Source organism: Phascolarctos cinereus, unplaced genomic scaffold (assembly GCF_003287225.1).
Source record: "Phascolarctos cinereus isolate Bilbo 61053 unplaced genomic scaffold, phaCin_HiC Scaffold_5;HRSCAF=322, whole genome shotgun sequence".
Lineage (NCBI taxonomy): Eukaryota > Metazoa > Chordata > Mammalia > Diprotodontia > Phascolarctidae > Phascolarctos > Phascolarctos cinereus.
This window is the reverse complement of record NW_027555958.1, coordinates 405,668,530-405,688,254: the sequence shown is the minus strand read 5'-3', so window position 1 is coordinate 405,688,254 and position 19,725 is coordinate 405,668,530. Positions and strand designations below refer to the sequence as shown.

Here is a 19,725-nt window from a genome sequence, read left to right as displayed (position 1 = left end):
GTCAGGAGGACCTGAGTTAAAATCTCACCTCAGACAATTGATACTTACTAGCTGTGTGACCCTGGGCAAGTCACTTAACCCCAATTGCCTCACCAAAAAAGGAGATAATTTGAAGAGGTAAAATATGTTAATAATAAGGGGAGGAGGGGGCTAATGAAATAGGTTTCATTTGACTTTGTGTTTTTGCACTCCAAATCTGTACTTTTTTATAGTATCACACTGAGATCCCACTGAGATCCCTGAAAAAAAAAAAAAAGAAAAGAAAAGTTCTCCTATGTGGGAGGCAGTAGGAGTATTGCTTCCCTAGATTACTCAAATGGGTCCCTTTCTCAGTCTGGTTTGGCTCCTGGTGAGTACATGGACATTTTTATCCTTCTTACCACAGTTTCCCAAGTAGTATGTTTCCTGCTTTTCCTGCAGCTCTTACTTCAGGCTTGAAAACCTGAGGACCCTCCTACTCTCTCTCTCTCTCTCTCTCTCTCTCTCTCTCTCTCTCTCTCTCTCTCTCTCTCTCTCACACACACACACACACACACACACACACACACACACCACACACATTCTGTATCCTGTCTTCCTTTGGGACAATTGGGACAAATTATGAGAATTTCCCTGAGCTGCTATTCAAAAGATCTCTAAAAGCAATTATGGAAAGCAGAGCTAATTTCTTCTGGTTTAGGCAGCTAAGCTGAGTGAGAGGCAGACATTTGTAGCTCTAGCTTCAAACACATTATAAACAAAATCTACTATAAAATCCCTGAATCAGGGGATGACTGTTCATCACTTCAGCAACACCATCACATGCAGACTTAGCATAAACCACCCAAGCCATCTGTCTCCAGTTCCTGCCTATCCATTCATTGTATAATGTGGGTATCTAGTATTGGATTGGTTTTGTTTCACCCACCATATAAAATGCCTAAGATGCAGTGAACTCACAGGAGTCCATGACCAAATATAGGGGAAATTTTTTTCATTACACTGCCCCCAGAAGGTAAATACACATTTAGGCTATTACATAAGCACTCCTTATTCCCATTGGATCTGTACCATTCAAACAACTCATGGAAACAGCACAGTAGGCAAGGTCCAAATCTTTTGTTTTTTCCAGCCCCAATCATGGCAGAGCTTTAGTCTTTCAGCTACAGCTGGTCTTCTTTTTTTTTTTCTTCTCTAATTGTTGTTGTTGAGTCATTTCAATTGTGTCAGACTCTTCAAGAGCCCATTTGGGGTTTTCCTGGCAAAGAGTAGTTTGCCATTTCTTTCTCCAGCTCATTTTACAGATGAGGAACTGAGACCAACAGGGTTAAGTGACTTGCCCAGGATTACACACAGTAAGTGTCTGAGACCAGATTTAAATTCATAAAGATGAGTCTTCCTGAATCCAGCCCCACACTCTATTCTCTGTGCCACCTAACTGCTCCTTCTTCTGTATTAGGCACACTGTTAAGAAAAATCTTCCAGGAGGTTTGTGCCTCAACTCTTAAACTCAGAAATTCTGAATCTCTTGGTAATTCTCGAACTTGCATATTAAACCAATTTCAGGAATAGACTCTCTAACCTGTGTTCAGAAAAGGAAACATAAAGGTAAAAGGCATCTAGAAACATCATTTCCCCTGTCAGATCTCCAAGACAAGCATAGGAATCTTGCTTCTCCTGCAGGTCACCATTTTTTCTCCTGGGCTAGACTGAGGAGAAGAAAATCTCTCGTTTTGTCCTTGCTACACTATGACACCATCTGTAAGCAGAAGAGATAAAAAGCACAGGTACAGAAGAAAAAAGAAAAGGAATGAATAGTATGACCAGTCACTCCTAAAGACAATGCCATTGCAGATTCTAAACTATGTTGCAAAGCAATAAACAATCTGATACTGGCTAAGAAATAGAGTGGTGGATCAGTGGAATAGATTTAGGCACACAATATACAGAAGTAGATGACCATAGTAATCGAGTAACCTAGTAATCTAGCTTTTGAGACAAGAACTCAACATTTGACAAAAATTGCTAAGAAATTTGGAAAGTAGTTTGGCAAAAACTAGTGGGTAGGCCAACATCTCAGACCATATATCAAAACAAGGCCAAAATGGATGGATGATTTAGACATAAAGGGTGATAGCATAAGTAAATTAGGGCAGCATGGAAAAATGTACCTGTCAGACCTATGGATAAGGGAAGAGTTTATGACCAAACAAAAGATAGAGAGAAAAAATTTTGGGAAGGAAAATAGATAATTTTGATTACATGAAATTATTTTTTTTTGCACAAACAAAACTAATGCAACCAAAATTAAAAGGAAAACAGGAAACGGGGGGAAATTTGTAGTAAGTTTCTCTGATAAAAGCCTCATCTCCCAAATATATGGGGACCTAATCCAAATTTATAAAAATAGGAGCTGTTTCACAGTTGATAGATGGTCAAAGGACATCAACAGGCAGTTTTCAGAATAATAAATCAAAGCTACCAATAGTCTCATGAAAAAAAGTCTCTAAATCACTAGTGATTAGAGAAATACTAATTAAAACAACTCTGATGTATCACTTCATACCTATCCAATTGGCCAACATGAGAGAAAAGGAAAATGATAAATGCTGGAGGGGATATTGAAAAATATGGATATTAATGCATTGTTGGTAGAGTTGAGAACTAGTCCAAACATTCTGTAGACCAATTTGGAACTACTCCCAATCGGCTATAAAACTGTACATACCCTTCGATCCAGCAATACCATTATTTGAGTCCCAAAGAGATCAAAGTAAAGGGGAAAGGACCTATCTGTACAAAAATATTTATAGCAGGTTTTTTTTGTAATGGCAAACAATTGGAAATGAAGGGGATGCCTATCATTTGGGGATTGGCTGAACAAGCTGTGGTATATGATTTTGATGGAATAGTATTGTGCTGTAAGAAATGACAAGTAGGATGGTTTTCCCTGACTTTTTTTTTTTTGGTGAGGCAATTGTGGTTAAGTGATTTGCCCAGTGTCACATAGCTAGTAAGTGTTAAATATCTGGTCTGAGGTCAAATTTGAACTCAGGTCCTCCTGACTCCAAGCCTGGCACAATATCCACTGTGCCACCTAGCTGCCCCAAGCAGGATGGTTTTAGAAAAACCTGGGAAGATTTGCATGAATTCATGCAGAGTGAAGTGAGCATAACCAGGACAATATGGTACACAGCAAAAGCAATATTGTAAGGATGAACAACTTTGAAGGACTTAACTACTCTACTCAAGACAAATGATCCAAGACCATTCCAAAGGATTCATGACGAAAAATGCTATTCACCTCCAGAGAGAGAACTGGTAGAGTCTGAATGCGGATTGAAACATACTTAAAAAAAAATATAAGTGTATATCTGTATCTATATATCTTGTATATATTATTTTGTTTGTTTTCTTTTTCAGCATGACTAATTTGGAAATATGTTTTGCATGATTTCACAAGTATAATCTATATCAAATTACTTTGTCTTCACAAGGAGGTGGAGAGATGGGAAGGAGGGAAAGAATTTGGAACTCATTTTTTTAAAATGATTGTTAAAAATTTACATGTAATTGGCAAATATTTAACGGAATAAATAAAAATTATTTTTTATACCATGGTTAATCTGATGAAGTTCTATCCCCGACTCTTAGTTGTCAAGAATATTGGTGGCAGCCCCATTCATTTGGAACCAGTCAGAAGAGTTCTTTGTAAACTCTCAGCAAAGGTTAAGGTATAGGTATGCTTCTATTGAAGACATTCTTCCAACAAAGATCCCTGTCCTATAGTTTTGTCAAGTTGATTTGGACACTCATAAAACTAATCTGGGACTGATAATTGCCATTACCTCTGAGACATAGCATGACATCAAGGGCATGGATAGAGAGTTGGCCTCAGAATCAGGTTTAAGTCTCATCTCTGATACACAGAAAGACAAGGACAAAGAGAGAAGAAAAAACAGAGAGAGAGAGAGAGAGAGAGAGAGAGAGATAGAGATATGAGAGAGAGAGAGAGAGAGAGAGAGAGAGAGAGATATGAGAGAGAGAGAGAGACAAGAGAGAGAATGTATCACAGTTGAGATTAATAACTATGCTACATATTCTCAACAACAGAGAAAGAAGACTTTCTATCAAAATTCTTTTATGAGACAAATATAGTCCTGTTAAACTAGAAAGAGGCAAAGCAGAGAAATAGGCATCTAGACCAATATCACTGATGAATGTTGATACAAAAAATCACAAATAAAATTTTAGCAAAGAGACAACATCAATGTATCCAAAATACCATTCAGCATTACTAGTTGCATTTATGTCAGGGGTGGTTTCAACATTAATAAAGTCTTTAGTATAATTAATCTTATAGTAGACACTTAATAAATACTCAGTTTGTTGATTCACTGATATAAATTTTTAAAAAAAAACATGATTATGTAAATACAGAAAATGACCTTGATAAAATGTTTAATTCATTTAAAAATTGTAAAAGAGATAGGCAAGAGATTATTCTTCTTTCATATCAACAAAAGCGTATACTTAATATCATGAAGTAATATTATTTGCTATGGAAGAACACTGGAAACTTTGCAAATAAGTTCAGGAGCAGAGCTAGGATTCAATGATTTGCCACTTCTATTTGACATAGGACTAAAGAAATTAGCTATGGTTATGAGACCAGAGAACAAATTAAAAGAATAAATATCACCAATTAGGAGGCAAAATTATCTCTATTCATAGATGATACAATGGTTTACTTAGAAAAGCTTAGAGAATCAGCCTAGAAAATTTGATGAAGATGATTAATAGCTTTAGCACAATAGCAGGATATTAAATGAATTCACTTAAGTCATCAAAAAGCAAGAGAAAATTGTAAAAGGAATTCCTTTCAAAGTAAAATATGCATAAAATAACTGGGACATACCAACTCATAAATAGGAATTACACAAATAAAACTATGGTTGTAGAGAAACAAAGACCCCCAAATTAAAGAGATATTCAATGTTCATGGTTGAGCTATGCCAAAATAATTAAAACAATGATACAACCTAAAAATTTATAGATATACTGCAGTACCAATCAAATTACTCAATGGATTTAGAGAGCTACACAAAAGAATTTTCAAAGTTATTTGAAGGACAAAGCATCTAAAACTAGAGAGAAATAATGGAAAAAAGTAGGAATGAGATGTCTAGCATTTTGAGACTCCAAATTATGTTTATAAAGCAGGAATCACAAAAAACTATTTAGTGCTTGTTAAAAGTACATCAAGGCTTTCACTGTTAAGATACCAGATGCTCTAATCTGTGATTTGAAAAATAACTGCTGGTTTTACACAAGCCTCATAGGATGTGAACAAGTCTCTCGACTAATTCATATAGACTTCCTGTCATACCTAATCTTCTGAAACCATCTAAGAAGGAATTGCTTAGGGTGAGAGGTAAGGACATGTTTCAGCCTGGGCCTGGGCCTCAGCCTTCTCAATCCTGCCCTACTTTGGCCAGAGGATTTGGATTTTTTCATCAGCATCCTTAGTAGCTTACTCAGGACAGCAATGGCTGAGGGTAGTCTCTGTAGTGAAAGCCAAAGACAGATGAAATGTAATGAGAAAAAGTAGATTTAAGGCTCCATAAGGAAACCAGTGGCAAAGCTTCTGGGGAATAAACATCTTGAAAACTCCAGGAAAAGGACTTCCAGAAGCTGTGAGTTACTCTTTTGCTACTAGGCTCCCTAAACTTGAGCTCACTGTCCCCTTGACTCTGTATATTTTGGGAAGATATATCCTTAGTAAATATATTTTTCTAAAAACTAATTGATATCTAATGAATATCAACTGATAATCATGGTGGGGTAGGGATGGATGTTAATTTATACCATTAGAAACACCTCTCCTAATCCCTTAGTGTTAACCCTAGAACCCTAAGGAGATGTAGTAACTACCCTCTGGGGAGCTAGCTTTCCAATGTGAATATGGATTGGGAAAGTAACCCAGAAATGAAATTTCATAAAATCACATACCCTTCAACCAGTGATCCTGCAAGGATATCAGTGATAGGTAGATTCTACACATATAAAAATATTCTTAACATCTTTGAAAGAGCAAAACAAAAGATATGTCCCTTCAATTAGGGAATGGTTAAGTAAAAGAACCTATAGGCATATTGTTGCACCTTGAAGAAACACAAAATTAAGGAATTCAGAAAAACCTTGGAAATTTTGTATAAATTGTTAGAAAGGGGGAAAAAAAGAAAACAGAATGAGAAAAATAACATGCAATGACTCCAGCCATGTAAATGAAGACAACAGTGAAAGATAACAATTCAAAGAAAATGAAATTATCACTACTGTTTCTATAAGACTGATGCTAAAACATACTTTTTTCTTCTCTGTTGAGAGGTGGTATACTACAGGTATGGAATACCATACATTGTTAGTTGTAGTGACTTCATCAGACAGTTTTGCTTAACTGTTCTAGGGGATTTGGGGACTGGAAAGGGAGGGGACTATTTTGGGAGGAGTGGGTAGATTAGGAAGTGATTACTGCATATTTGATTTAAAATTCAAATGTATCTAAGCTTCCAACAAAGCCTGTGGCATTTTGTATGTTGCTACATTTATAAACAGATACAAGACTCCTAATGGTGGAAAGAAGTAGGCTATGGATCTGGCAGTAGAGTTGGTGCCAGAGACTATTTGGAAGAGACACACATGGAGAGAGATAGAAAGACTGCAGAAGCTGCAGACATGTCAGAGAAGGCAACTCTTCAATAGTTATCTGATTTTAAAATCAGAGACATATTGCCTCTCTAGAGCCTGTCAAAATGGACCTCCTTGGGTGAGACTGGCTTCTTTCTATTGGCTTGAGTTGACATCTCATCTCACTCCCAGGAAAGAACTCATTCTCTCACGTATTCTCTGGCATATTCTAATCTTTATAATTTCTCCAGTTTCTGTTGGCTGTTTTCTTGGATTAATTGGGTTTACTTACTATCCCAGGAAATAACTCATTCTCTCACGTATTCTCTGGAATATTCTAATCTTTATAATTTCTCCAGTTTCTGTTGGCTGTTTTCTTGGATTATTTGGGTTTACTTACTATTCTTTATGTGTGGTGGTCTTTTGTGTAATTAGTATTTGACAGGAAGGAGTTAAGCTGGTTAGTATAAGCTAAGGAGTTGCCTTATCCCTTAGGGGCAACCAAGGAAGAAGTTTTTGTTTTGAATTCTCCACCTTCAATCATACTCCTACACCAACAATATTTGAGAGGTCACATAGATACGAATCTAGCCCGATACCCTATCTTGGAGATAGAGCAAGCACCTAACCATGGCCCCTCTCCTGCTCCCCTCAAAGCAGACATCATAATCTCCCTTGGAGAGAGCGGGGCTGGATTCTAGAGATATCTGCCCATGCTACCCTGGAGTGAGCTGTGCCTTCATACAATTAGACAACCCATGTAGACTCAGATATCCAGGAGTGTACTTGATCCAGTTCATACCGGCTCATAAGAATTAATTGCTAAATTTTCAATAGGGGCATTTTCACCTGGAGATTGACAAATGCTACACACCAGACTTTGAATTATTGTTTTGTTGATTTTCTACACTTAAGACAGTGGTGGAAAAGATTTTAATAATGCATATTAAACTGAAAAGCATATAATACATACTTTTTTTTTCAACAATCTGATTGTTAAACATCTACCAGCACACCCCTGCCCATATATTACATGGGAGCACATACCTTACACAAAAACAAACAATGAAAAATTATTTAGGAAAACTCACTGGAGATACTCAATAAAAGAAGGCTCCTGTAGAGAGCTCACTGCTAGTGACTGGTTTTGGATTATAGGTTAGAGTATACAATGAGGTATTACTAAGTGAAGTTAACACAAGAGAACCAGGAGAAAATAGAGGAATATGTGAATTATTGAAATACTCTATATACCAGGCATTGTCCTGGTGTTGGTTAGTTTTACCAACTTCCTTCTTAGTCTTTCTTACAAGGGATCGGTTGCTGGGTAAAGGTGGGAGAAGGGATATATTCACAAATAAATATGTAAAAACAAAAGATAACAGTAAAATTGATACAGTTTTTAAAAGAAGAGTTTAAAAAAGAAAAGGAAAAACAAATTCTCTTGTGTGGTTGCTTCATAAAGGAATGATATTAGACAATCTAGGCTATAGGTTTCAACCAAGGAAGAGAATGGATTGGAATAGAGGAAGGTAGAGAAGAATGGCTGAGTTATTCATTTTCATTGTTGTTTTGAGATTATTGTTAAGGTGTGTACAGCCTCACTTACTTTCTATTTCCTAGAAATGAAGATGATGATAGAATTATTGAAAACTAGAATGGGGCAGCTAGATGGCACAGTGGATAGAGTGCCAGGCCTGGAGTCAGGAAGACATCTTTCTGAGTTCAAGTCCAGCCTCAGATACTTACAAGCTCTGTGACCCTGAACAAGTCATTTAACCCTGTTTGCCTCAGTGTCCACTTCTGTAAAATGAGTTGGAGAAGGAAATGACAAACCACTCCAGTATCTGTGCCCAGAAAACCCCAAATGGAGTCATGGAGAGTTGAAGAGGACTGAAACTCAACAATAAAAATTCACTAAGATAAAAGACAGTTAATGTGAATGCATCATTAATTTTAAATTCATATAAAAAACATAAGACAAAGATATGTATGTGAAATATTCTGAAGATCTTACAACAGAAGTATTTATATAAATTCAATTTTGTTTGATTTTGATTTGATAAAATTTGTTTGATTCTAGTACCCACTTGCAGTTACCTGAGAATTTCCTCTGTTTTTAAGGAAAAGTAAGTTGTATTTGGTGGTAAGAGTGTTGACTTAAATTTTAGATCCAGCCCTGATTCTTATTAGCTGTGTAATTCTGAGCAAATCATTTGACTATTCTGAACTTTCATTCCCTTATATGCAAATCAGGAACAATAATATTTATATCATCTACCTCATAAGGTGTTGTGAGGATAAGACTTGGTCATTTTGGGTCCAGCTTTATCATTTAAGGAATTTCCACTGTGGAAATTTTCTCCAATGACAGAGTGAAAATTGTTCTTCCATTTATAATAATAATAGTGACTGAAATTTATATAGCATTTTATGGTTTGCAAAATGCTTTACAAATTTCTCCTTTTATCTTTATAACAAGCATAGGAGATACATACTATTATTCATCTCCATTTTACAGATGAGAAAGTTGAGGCAGACAGGGGTTAAGTGACTTGCTCATGGCAATACAACTAGTAAGTTTCTGAGGCTGGATTTGAATTCAGGTCTTCCTGACTTCAGGTCCAATGTTCTATTCACTGTGCCATTCAGAAAAGTTAAGTGACTTATCATACTCCCACACTTATTATGTGTCAGATACAGGTCTTGAATCCAGTCTTCTTGACTCCAAGATTGGCCTTCAATTCAATCTTCCATGCTGCCTTTCTTGGTAAATCAGAAAAGTACTTCTCTCCTTCCCTCTTTCTTGCTCCCTCTCCCTTCTCCCCCTTTCTTCCTCCTATCTCTCTTTTTTCCTTCTCTCTCCCTCTTTCTCCTCTCTCTCTCTCTCTGTCTCTCTCTCTCTCTCTCTTCTCTTCTCTCTCTTCTCTTCCCCCCCATTCTCATTACTTACCTTATGCTAGCCTACATTATATTACATTATGTTTTTATACTATAGTGTTATAGTTGTTATGTCATATCATATGTGTGATATTATATATATCTGATATGGCACAATACCACATATCATATATATTATATCACATCATATTATACTATACTATATTACATTATATTATATTATATTACATTACATTATATTAATTATATTGTATTATATTATATCACATTATATCTTATTATATCATATCATATATTACATAATATTATCATATTATATACATGTATACATATAATATATCATATTACCCATCTTTATAACAACTCTCAAGTGCTAATTCTGCCCTTTCTCTGCCCTTTGGTCCCTATCTTGATGCCCCATGGTATGCCTCAGCAAGGGTAGGGTAACCTCTATATCTCATTGGTTCCAGGTAGAACTTGATAGCTGCCCTCTGGCTCCAAATAAGCCTGTGTACTAGAAACAGTGCATCAGATACAGATTTAGACATCAGAACTTTGGTGATAAGGATGGAACTGGTTCCACTGGGATCATTTAGCAAGCAAACAATTTTACTCTGTATCTGATAAGCACAGGCATTCCTGCCTTAGGAGATCAGAGAGTGTTTAGGAAACCCAAGGAGGACAAATTAGAAATCAAAAAGCTGATACTGTGGAAAGGTTAAAGGAAAGAACCAAAGCAGGCCAACTTCAGACCAAACGGTATATGCAGTGATCAGCTAATACAGTGCTGGGCCTGGGCTCCTCAAAGGGTCCTGCTGCACTGAAGTCAGTGTGACATCATACTGAAGATCTGACTGCTCCCCAGGTTCGCTGCCTGATGGGAGTGGTGTGAGGAGGAGTGAAAATCCCAACTCCTACAGTCCCCAAAGTGGAGAAAGTTCAAAACTCTGAAAGTCTTCTGGAGCCAAAAAGACATTTTGGAAACAGAAAAGGGGTGCCAAATAAGTTGATGGGTAAGCACTTTCAATGGAGAGGAGTGAAAAGCACAGAAATCTAAATTGGATTCCAAGAGTCAAGGCTCACCAAGAGAGATGAAGAAACCCTTCCAGACTTGGATGAGAACACCAAACCATTCCAACCCAACACAGATCCCTATAAACGATCCCCCTGATCATGACCACATCTTTGCCTATGGCTAGACTGTCTTTCCCTGTTCTCTAAAACCATATGCGTCAGACAACACCTATCAGCACAAAGGATGATGAAGAAATAAGTGAAGGGGGATTATGTACCCAGTCTTTAGATGGCGAACAACAAGGACTCGGCTGGGATAGGAATAAGTGAATATAGTACAACGGGTAGCACACTAACCTTGGAACCTGGACAAATGTCCCCTCAACCCCAGCTCTTTGGGTGACCACACACAGGTCACTTAGCCTCTCAGGCTCTCAGTTTATCTACTCCATGTGAGGGGAGTACCTGGAACAAGGACTGTGAGTACTTACAGAGAGCTTGGCAAGCTGATGGAGGTCTCCTTGGACTGAAGCTTTGCACAGGGTGGCTGTAAAGATAGTGGCCTGTGGCTATCACTCTCACCCTTTGTTTATTGATCAGAATAGTGAAAGCCAACTGGAAGATTCCAAGGGTTGAATCTGCCAAAAAACAGCTCTTAGGAATTCACGCTTTTGCAGGGCCTCACCCAGGCCCAGCCCTTGCTGAGAGGGCAGAGATCTTGTTTGCTTATTTTTCCTTCTTCTTCTTTTTTTTTTTTAAAAGATGACACAATCTGTGGCTAGTTTAAGCATGTTTTGTCTTTGCAGGGATCTCTGGCATAGAACCACAGTATGGTTTTTTTAATCTTATATCCCTTTGTTTTTAATGGAATACATAGACAACTTTATTTGTAATTCCATGCATCTGTACTCCAAAAACAAACATCTTTAGTCTTCTTCCTAGGCTATGTTTATTTGGATTCAATTCAATTTGCTGTTGTTGTTATTCAACCATTCAAGTCCCTTCTTGACCCCATTTGGAGTTTTCTGGGCAAAGATACTGGAGTAGTTTTCCATTTCCTTCTCCAGCTCATTTTACAGATGAAGATCTGAGTCAAACAGGGTTAAGTGACTTGCCCAGAGTCACGCAGCTGGTAAGTGTCTAAGGCCATATTTGAACTCAGGAAGATAAGTCTTCCTGACTGCAGGCCCAGCCCTCTATGCACTATGGCGCCACCTAGCCATCCTGAATACAATATAACAAACATTGTTAAGCATTTGTTCTGCACAAGTGACCGTGCTAGGTGCCAGAGACATAAACATTCAACAAGAAGCAGTCCCTGTCCTCCAGAAGCTTACATTCTACCAGGAGGATATTCCATGTACACAAGTAAATAAAAAGTAATGCATAGGGTGTCAGGAGTAACGCTGATTCCCTATGAGCCTCATGTCTCAAATTGGTTACAAAGGTAAGGCAGTAGGAAAAGAAGAGATCAGCCTGGGCCAGAAATTACAGACAATACAAATGAGCAGAGATTTGGAAGAGTAAAGGAGGAGTCATAACAGCCAAAGGAAATTCTCTCTGTGTCATAGCCAGCTCTTGATTCTAATCCATCACTCTCCTAGTGACATAAGCCATGGAGAGTGATTGGGGTCTAGTCAATGAATAGCCATGCCAAGAAGCAATCATAGTTCAGGACTGGAGGTTCTATTCAGTAACCAAGCAGTGAATAGGGAAAAGTGACTGGCTAGAAGAGGAATCAGTATCTTGGGTTTCAAGTTCTCCCACTGACTGGACATTGACCTTCTGGGGGCTATGAGTGAAAAAAGCAGACAGAGGATGCTTAGGCTGTTGGGGGAAATACTCTGGGGAGGTTTGTCAATTCCAGGGAAGAGATACCAATGGGGAAGTCAGAGACCAAACCATGAACTATGCTTAGGATCTCTTGAATTTGGGTCATGCCTCAAGAGGAGACTAGCCTTATTTATGTATGCTGAGTCTCATTACTCTCCATTAGTTTCCACTTCAGAGCTAGACATTTCTTGACCTTTTCTGGCATTTCCAAAGCTGTACCTTATTTGGTTTATCTAACCCTTTGGTATACCAGCTACAGTTTCTGTTTTTTGATAGTTACCAGACTGGTAGATGGGGCAGAGGGAAGGGAAAAAACTCCAAAGACATTTTAATTTCAGCAAGACTTTTGTGGACAATTCTAATAAATGTGGGTTGGATGAGACTTTCGCTGCATGGATTTGAAATGGTTTAACAAGATCCAAAAAGCCATAGATTAATGAATCAGCGTCAACCTGTACTGATTTCCATTTGGCTGCCAGGGGACTCTTTCCTTGCCTCTTCCCTGTCCCAGCATTTTTATCAGCGACTTGGATAATGACATAGAGGGAATGCTTATCAAATTTATGGATAATATAAATCTGGGAGAGAAAGTACCCAAAGTCACCAATATTAAGACTACGAACTTAATTATTCAGGGTTAATATGATCACGCTTATGAAAGAAAAAGGTCAGAGTATTTGTGAGCAATAAGAGTGACATCATATTCCGATGCTGTGACTCTCTAAATGCTAACGACCTCATTCATTATTATTATAATAACTCGTGGGTCTCTTGTGTTAGCCAGGTTTCACTTGGTTCAATAGATTGTAAGAGATTTCAAAAAGTTCGTAAAAGAATGGACCAATGCTCCAAAGTCAATGCGATTAGTTTTAAAAAATAAATTTTACAAGAACATGATTAGATAAAATTGACTTGACAGTAGGTCAAGTAGAAAGACCTAGGGGCTTTAGTTAACCATAAACTCATGATGAACCAATAGTTTGACACAGTTACAAAAAAAAAAAAAGCTAATGTACTTTTAGTCTGGATGAACAAAAACAGAGCGTCCAGTTTGTGGGAGGCAATATTACTACTGCACTTTGTCCTCATCAGACCACCTTTGAAGTATTGTACAGAGCTCTAGCTACCAAATTTGGAGAATTGGAAGACAAACATTGAAAACCTAGAGAATGACCAAGATTGTAAAAAGCCCTGTGTCCAATAACAAGATATATTTGGGTGAAGGAGCTGTGTATACTTAGCTTGGAAAAGAGGAGGATACTTAAAGAGACAAAAGTAGGAGTGGGGGACATGACATCTATCTTCAAATATTTGAATGTGTCTTGTTGAAATAGGATTAGATGGGCTCTGGCTGTATCTGAAGGGCAGAGGTAGAGCCAATGGTAAGCACATTTTTTTGCCAATAGAAGTAAGACTTTCTAACATTCAGATCTATCTGATGAGACGAGGGACTGGACTGTCTCACAGAGTAGTGATTTCCTTGTCTTTAGTTCACAGAGAAGCCAGATGACCATATGTCAGAGATAGTGTAGGGCATGAGGTTCTTAATCTTTTTATGTTATGGCAAAGGCAGTGAGGTGGCACAGTGGGTGGAGTGTTGGAGCTGGAGTCAGGAGGACCTGAGTTCAAATCTGGCTTCAGACAATTATTAAATATGTGACCCTGGGCAAGTCACTTTACCCCTGTTTGTCTCTGTTTCCTCAACTGTAAAATGGGGATAATAATAACACCTACCCCCCATAGTTGTTTTGAAGATCAAATAAAATCATAATTATAAAGTGCTTAGCACAATGTCTGGTACACAGTAGGTGCTTCATAAATGTTTCCTTCCTTGTGGATCTCTTTGATGAAGCTTATGGAACCTGTTGCTGAATAGTATTTTTAAATGAATAATAAATAAATAAATAGGATTACAAAGGAAACCAATTGTATTGAAATTTAATCATCAAAATATTTCTTTAAAAAATGTTCACAGACCAGGTTAAGACCCTGCCATAGAAGATACTATTTCACTGAAAGGAAGTTTGGACAAGACAGCCTTCCAATGTTAAGACTCTATGAACTTAGTTATTCAAGTTAGTGTGATTATACTTATGAAAGAAAAGAGAGTCAGTATTTGTGAGCAATAAGGGTGACATCTTATTCTGGTGCTGTGACTCTGTAAATGCTAATGACCTCATTCATTGTTATTGTAATAACTCATGTGTTTCTCACATTAGCCTTGAACTCAACTAGCAGACAGGAAACTCCCTGAAGACAGGGATTATTCCTTATTCATCTTTGTATCCCCCTCAATGTCTCCTACCAAGCATACTGACTTTCACATAGTTAAATTCATTCATTTATTCAATAGACAGTAATAAGCACCTTCAACATATAAGACGCTGCAGTGAAGGCTAAAAAGATGCACAGTTAGGATGTGGTTCCTGCACTTCATAAAGATGATGATGTAGTAAAGCTGATGACATCAATCAATTAATAATCCTTTATTAAAACCTACTGTGTACCAGGCACTGTTCTAGGTGCTAGGGCAACAAAAACAAAAAGCAGTCACAAATAGAACAGTTCCTGACCTTCGGAGACTTATACGGAATAAGATACAGATACAAGAGAAGATAAAACCACACAAGATAAGACAAGAGGCAGTTGGGTGGTACAATGGTTAGAGCATAGGATGTAGAGCTGGGAAAAATTGAGTTCAATCCTGCCTCAGACACTCATTGGCTGTATGACCCTGAGCAAGTCACCTTACTCTATTTGTGCCTCATTTTCCTCAACTGTATAATGGGGATAATAATAGCATCTACCTTCCAGGGTTGTTGTGAGGGTTAAGTGAGAAACCACCTGCAAAGATCTTTGCAAACCTTAGTGCCCTATGTAAATGCTAGCTATTAACACAATAAGCAGTTATTAAGCACTTGCTATGTAAAGACTCGGCTTTCTGAATTTAAGTCCAGCCTTAGACACTTACTAGCTGTGTCACCGCAGGCAAGTCACTTCATCCTGCTTGCCTCAGTTTCTTCATCTGTAAAATGAGGTGGAGAAAGAAATGGCAATCTCTTTGCCAAGAAAGCTCCAAATGGGGTCACAAAGAATTGGATATGATTGGAATAATTCAACAACAATGTGGTGCTAGGGATATAAAAATAAAAGAAAAATAGTCCCTGCCCTCAAAGAAGCTCATATTCTCCTGGAGGATTCAACCTGTCACCAGGTGAATATATACATCATAATTTGAGGAGGAAGGACAAAGAACCAAGAATTTAGGGGAGCTAAGAAATGGCAGATCAAGTGAACCTTAAAAAAGCTAATCATTCCAAGAGGCAGAGGCGAAGAGGGAATGCATGCCTGCCATGGGGCACAGCCTCTGGAGGGCACAAGGTGGGAGAGGAAATGTTACATGGGTGGGACAGGCAATATTTCAGTTCCGTTGGACATAGAGTAGATGAAAGTACTCCCTTTCACTTGGGTAATGTGTAATATGTCTAAAAACAGAAATTGGAGCTAGATTGTGTTATATGTTATATGCTCAGCTGAGGAATTTGTATTTTATTTTAGAAGTAATAGGGAGCCCTTGAAGCTTCTTGAGTAGGGGAGTGCTACAGTCAGTACTATACTATTTGGAGAATGGATGAGAGGAAGAAAACATGAGGAGCTGGCTGTTCTATTATAGAGCTGTTGCAGTTGCCTCAGTGAGAGGTAATGAGGGTCTGACTTTGGGTGGTAGCCATGGGAGCAGAGAGAAGGCAATGAATAAAAATGATGTTGCGGAGAAGAATCAACAAGCTTTGCAAAATGGTAGGATATGGAGAATGAGGGAAGAGTTAGAAATGACTCCAAGATTTCACATCTGGATAACTGAAACTATTGTAGTGCCCTTAACTGAAACTGGGAAGTTGGGAGAATGGAAGGATTCAGAGGGAAGGAAATAGGCATGTTGAGCTTTGGACATGGAAAGAGGGAGGGAATGAGCATTTATTAAGTGCACCTACTATGTGCCAGGAACTGTGCTAAAATAATGCTATTTGATTCTCATAACAACCCCATGAGATAGGTGTAATCATTATTTTCACTTTTAGTTGAGGTTGTCTGAGGCCAAGTTTGAACTCAGATCTTCCTGACTCCAGGCCCAGTACCAGGATCTATAGTTAGGAAGACCTGAGTTCAAATCTGGCCTCAGACACTTGCTGTTTGAGCAAGTTCCTTAACCATTGTCTGCCTCAGTTTCCTCAACTGCAAAATAGAGTAATAACAGTACTTACCTCACTGGGTTGTTGTCAGGATGAAAAAACATAATATTTGTAAAGTGCTTTGCCAACTTTAAAGCATTATATAAAATGCTATTATTGTTGTGATGATAATGGTGATGACGATAATGATGACAATGACAAGAGTAAGGATGAGGATGAGGATGATTGATAGCCTGGCAACCAGGAAGATCTGGGTCCAAGTCCCTCCTCTGAGATATGTTTGCTTGACCTTGGTCAAGTTATTCCCATTTCTTGGAGTTCTAGGAATTCTCTAAGACTATATGTAATCTGTAGAGAAGGTACAGATCTGCACTTAAAAAGTCTGTTTTTTCACCTAGCCATTCCCTATGTCTATGAAATTACAGGTCCAATTCACCTCCCTAATCCTCACCACTGCCACAGAGGTAGTTGCCGCAAGTATTACTGTTATCTCTATTTTGACTTATGGAGAAACTCAAGCTCAGATAAACTAAGTGACAACTTTAGTCATTTAGTTGATAAATACCAGAAGTTCAATTTGAACTCAAAGTCTCTGATGACTCCAAATCCAAGGCTGTCTGTAGAGAGTGGTATCAGTTTGCTCATTTGAACCAGTTGTCTCCCTGACAAAACTGCTTGAGCCCCTTAGAGGAGGAGTTCTTAACTTTTTTGTGGCAGTCAGGTGAAGCCTATAGACCCTTTCTCAGAATAATGTTTTTAAATAATTGAAGGAAGTACTAAATTTCAGTTAGAGACCAGTCAAAATAAAGATGTAACATTTTTCCCATCCAAATTCATGGGCTGAAATCTATACATGGACTCTAGGGTAAAAGGCTCTGCCTTAGAGGAATTCTACATACTGTCTGGATAGTATGTATACATACTGGATAGTAGAAAGGAAGGGCCTGTGGGAGGTGCTAATATTCTAACAAAGAATACAGGGATGGAGCATTCAAGATGAGTCTAGGATTATCACTCAGCACGAGAGGCTCCCCTTCCCAGCTTCCCTACTCCACCCCTAGTCCTTGAAAGTGAGCTGTAAGGAAATGATGGAATAACATTCATGGGTCAGCCCCAGGGACCTTTGAAAATTGTTCTTCTCCAGCCCTATTGCCCTTTTGTTCTTGCTGTCTTTTAATATAAAAAACGGCAAGTCTTCTGAAATGTTTCAGAAACAAAATGAATTGGATCCTTTACAATATTCCCCATTAAAGAACTATTTCAATACCTCTATAGGGTGTGGAGGGGATCCAGCTACTGGAAGGTAATGACAATGGAACTCTACTGAGGTCCGGCATAGTTGAAAGACTCTAAGTACCTACCCAAGAATTGTGTGCCTCTTACCTCAGCTCCATCTCTAAAGGTGCCCACAGTAACTAAAGGATCAATGATCAACATAATAATAATCAATAAATGATCAATTGGTAAAGGGAGTATGAAAGATGATAAAATAATGCATCCCCAAAGTGCTGAAATTAATAAGTTTTAAAGTTAAAGCATTTTTAACAATGAAATATGAGGGGCAGCATTAGTTGGTGAACAAAGGGATGACCACAAAATCAGGATAACCTAAATTCAAGTCCTGGCTCAAATGGAATTCTGGGCATTTCTTTTAACCTCTCAATGTCTCAGGCAACTCTCTAAGACTATAAATTACATTATATTTATATTCACATAGTATAATCTGTTCATCATCAACTCATACAAGTCTCCCCAGCTTTCTCTGAAAGCATATCTTTCATCATTTCTTACAGCACAATAGGATTCCAATATAATTATATGCCATATTTTGTTCAGCCATTCCCCAACTTATGGGCATTCCTCAGTTTCCAATTCTTTGCCATCACAAAAAGAGATTAGAATATTTTGTGCATGTCTGTCTTTTTCCTCTTTCTTTGATCTCTTTGGGGAATAAGCCTGGTATCTAGGAGGTATATGATGACCTAGTAATGTAAATTTATTGTCAACATGGGAACTTGTTTTGTTTGAATATAAATATTTACTACAAGGGTTTTGTTTTTCTTCCCTCACCCCCACTCTCCAGTAGGATGGAAGAGGTAAAATAAAGTGAAAATAAACATTTGTCAATTGGAAAAAATAATAACATTTCATTCTTTTGAAAAAGACTATAAGTTACAGAAAATACGTTGACCTGTATTGATAGAGAAAGTTTCCTCACAGTGAGTTATCCATACCAGTGAAGTATAGCTGTTTTGTTTAATGCCATAGGAACAAAGAAATTCTTTCTAAAGTGAAAAAAAAAACCTTGTCATCCAGAAAATCAGGGATGATCAAGGGTCCAGTGCTCCCCAGATGCAGCAAAGCCATATTTCCTGGAAAGCACATGAAATTCTGGAATGCCACATCTTTGTAAAAAGCAGACTAGTAGAGAGCCTGGAGACCAGGTCTCAGCCCAAAGGGGAGCAGGCAGCTCCTATATAATATGATTTAAGGGAAAGTCGCAGACTCTGGCCGCTGAAAGTCTTCCATTTCTCCTGCATACGATTCCATTTCCCCCTGGAGCAGGACTTCTTAGCCCTTTTCATGCCATGAACCCTTTAGGCTATCTGGGAAAGCTTATAATTCTCAAAATAATGTTTCTAAAAGTATAAGCTAAATACATAGGATTACAAAGGGACTTAGCTATTTTTTTCCAAGCAAACAAGTCCACAGTTCAGAGCCCCTGCCCTAGAACTAACCTGGAATTTCTACTGTTCGACTGACTCGTAGAAAAGGTGACCTGCATTGGTAGAGGAAGTTTCCTCATTCAGAAATTCCCTCTGTCAGTGAAATCATGGATCTAGTCATGAAGCTATAGGAGGTTGTAAACTAAAAGACCAGGGTATTTGAGAGGACATCCATGTGTCTAGAGGAGTCCCCAAATATGAGGGCAGGGCATGTAGCGAAGAGGATGAGTGTAAGCTAGACACTGGACTTAGGGAGAGAGGCAGAAAAGTGTCATGGTGCTCAGTAGATTATAGCAATAAGGATCTGTTTTGGATAACAGGCAAATAGAATGAATCTGAAAGAAGGAGAGGCTGCTGAGTGAGAGTGATAGAGAAGTCTAGAAGCAACCGAA

General features: G+C 38.1%; 1 long non-coding RNA gene across 1 annotated transcript in view; it reads right to left on the bottom strand.

The window, feature by feature from the left end:
- The window catches only part of LOC144457827 (uncharacterized), a 35,013-nt gene extending 23,751 nt beyond the window's left edge, over positions 1-11,262 (bottom strand). Inside the window, exon 1 of the long non-coding RNA XR_013487355.1 lies at positions 11,076-11,262. This is a non-coding gene — a long non-coding RNA (uncharacterized LOC144457827). The remainder of the gene's footprint in view (positions 1-11,075) is intronic.
- Between the last annotated feature and the right edge of the window lie 8,463 nt (positions 11,263-19,725).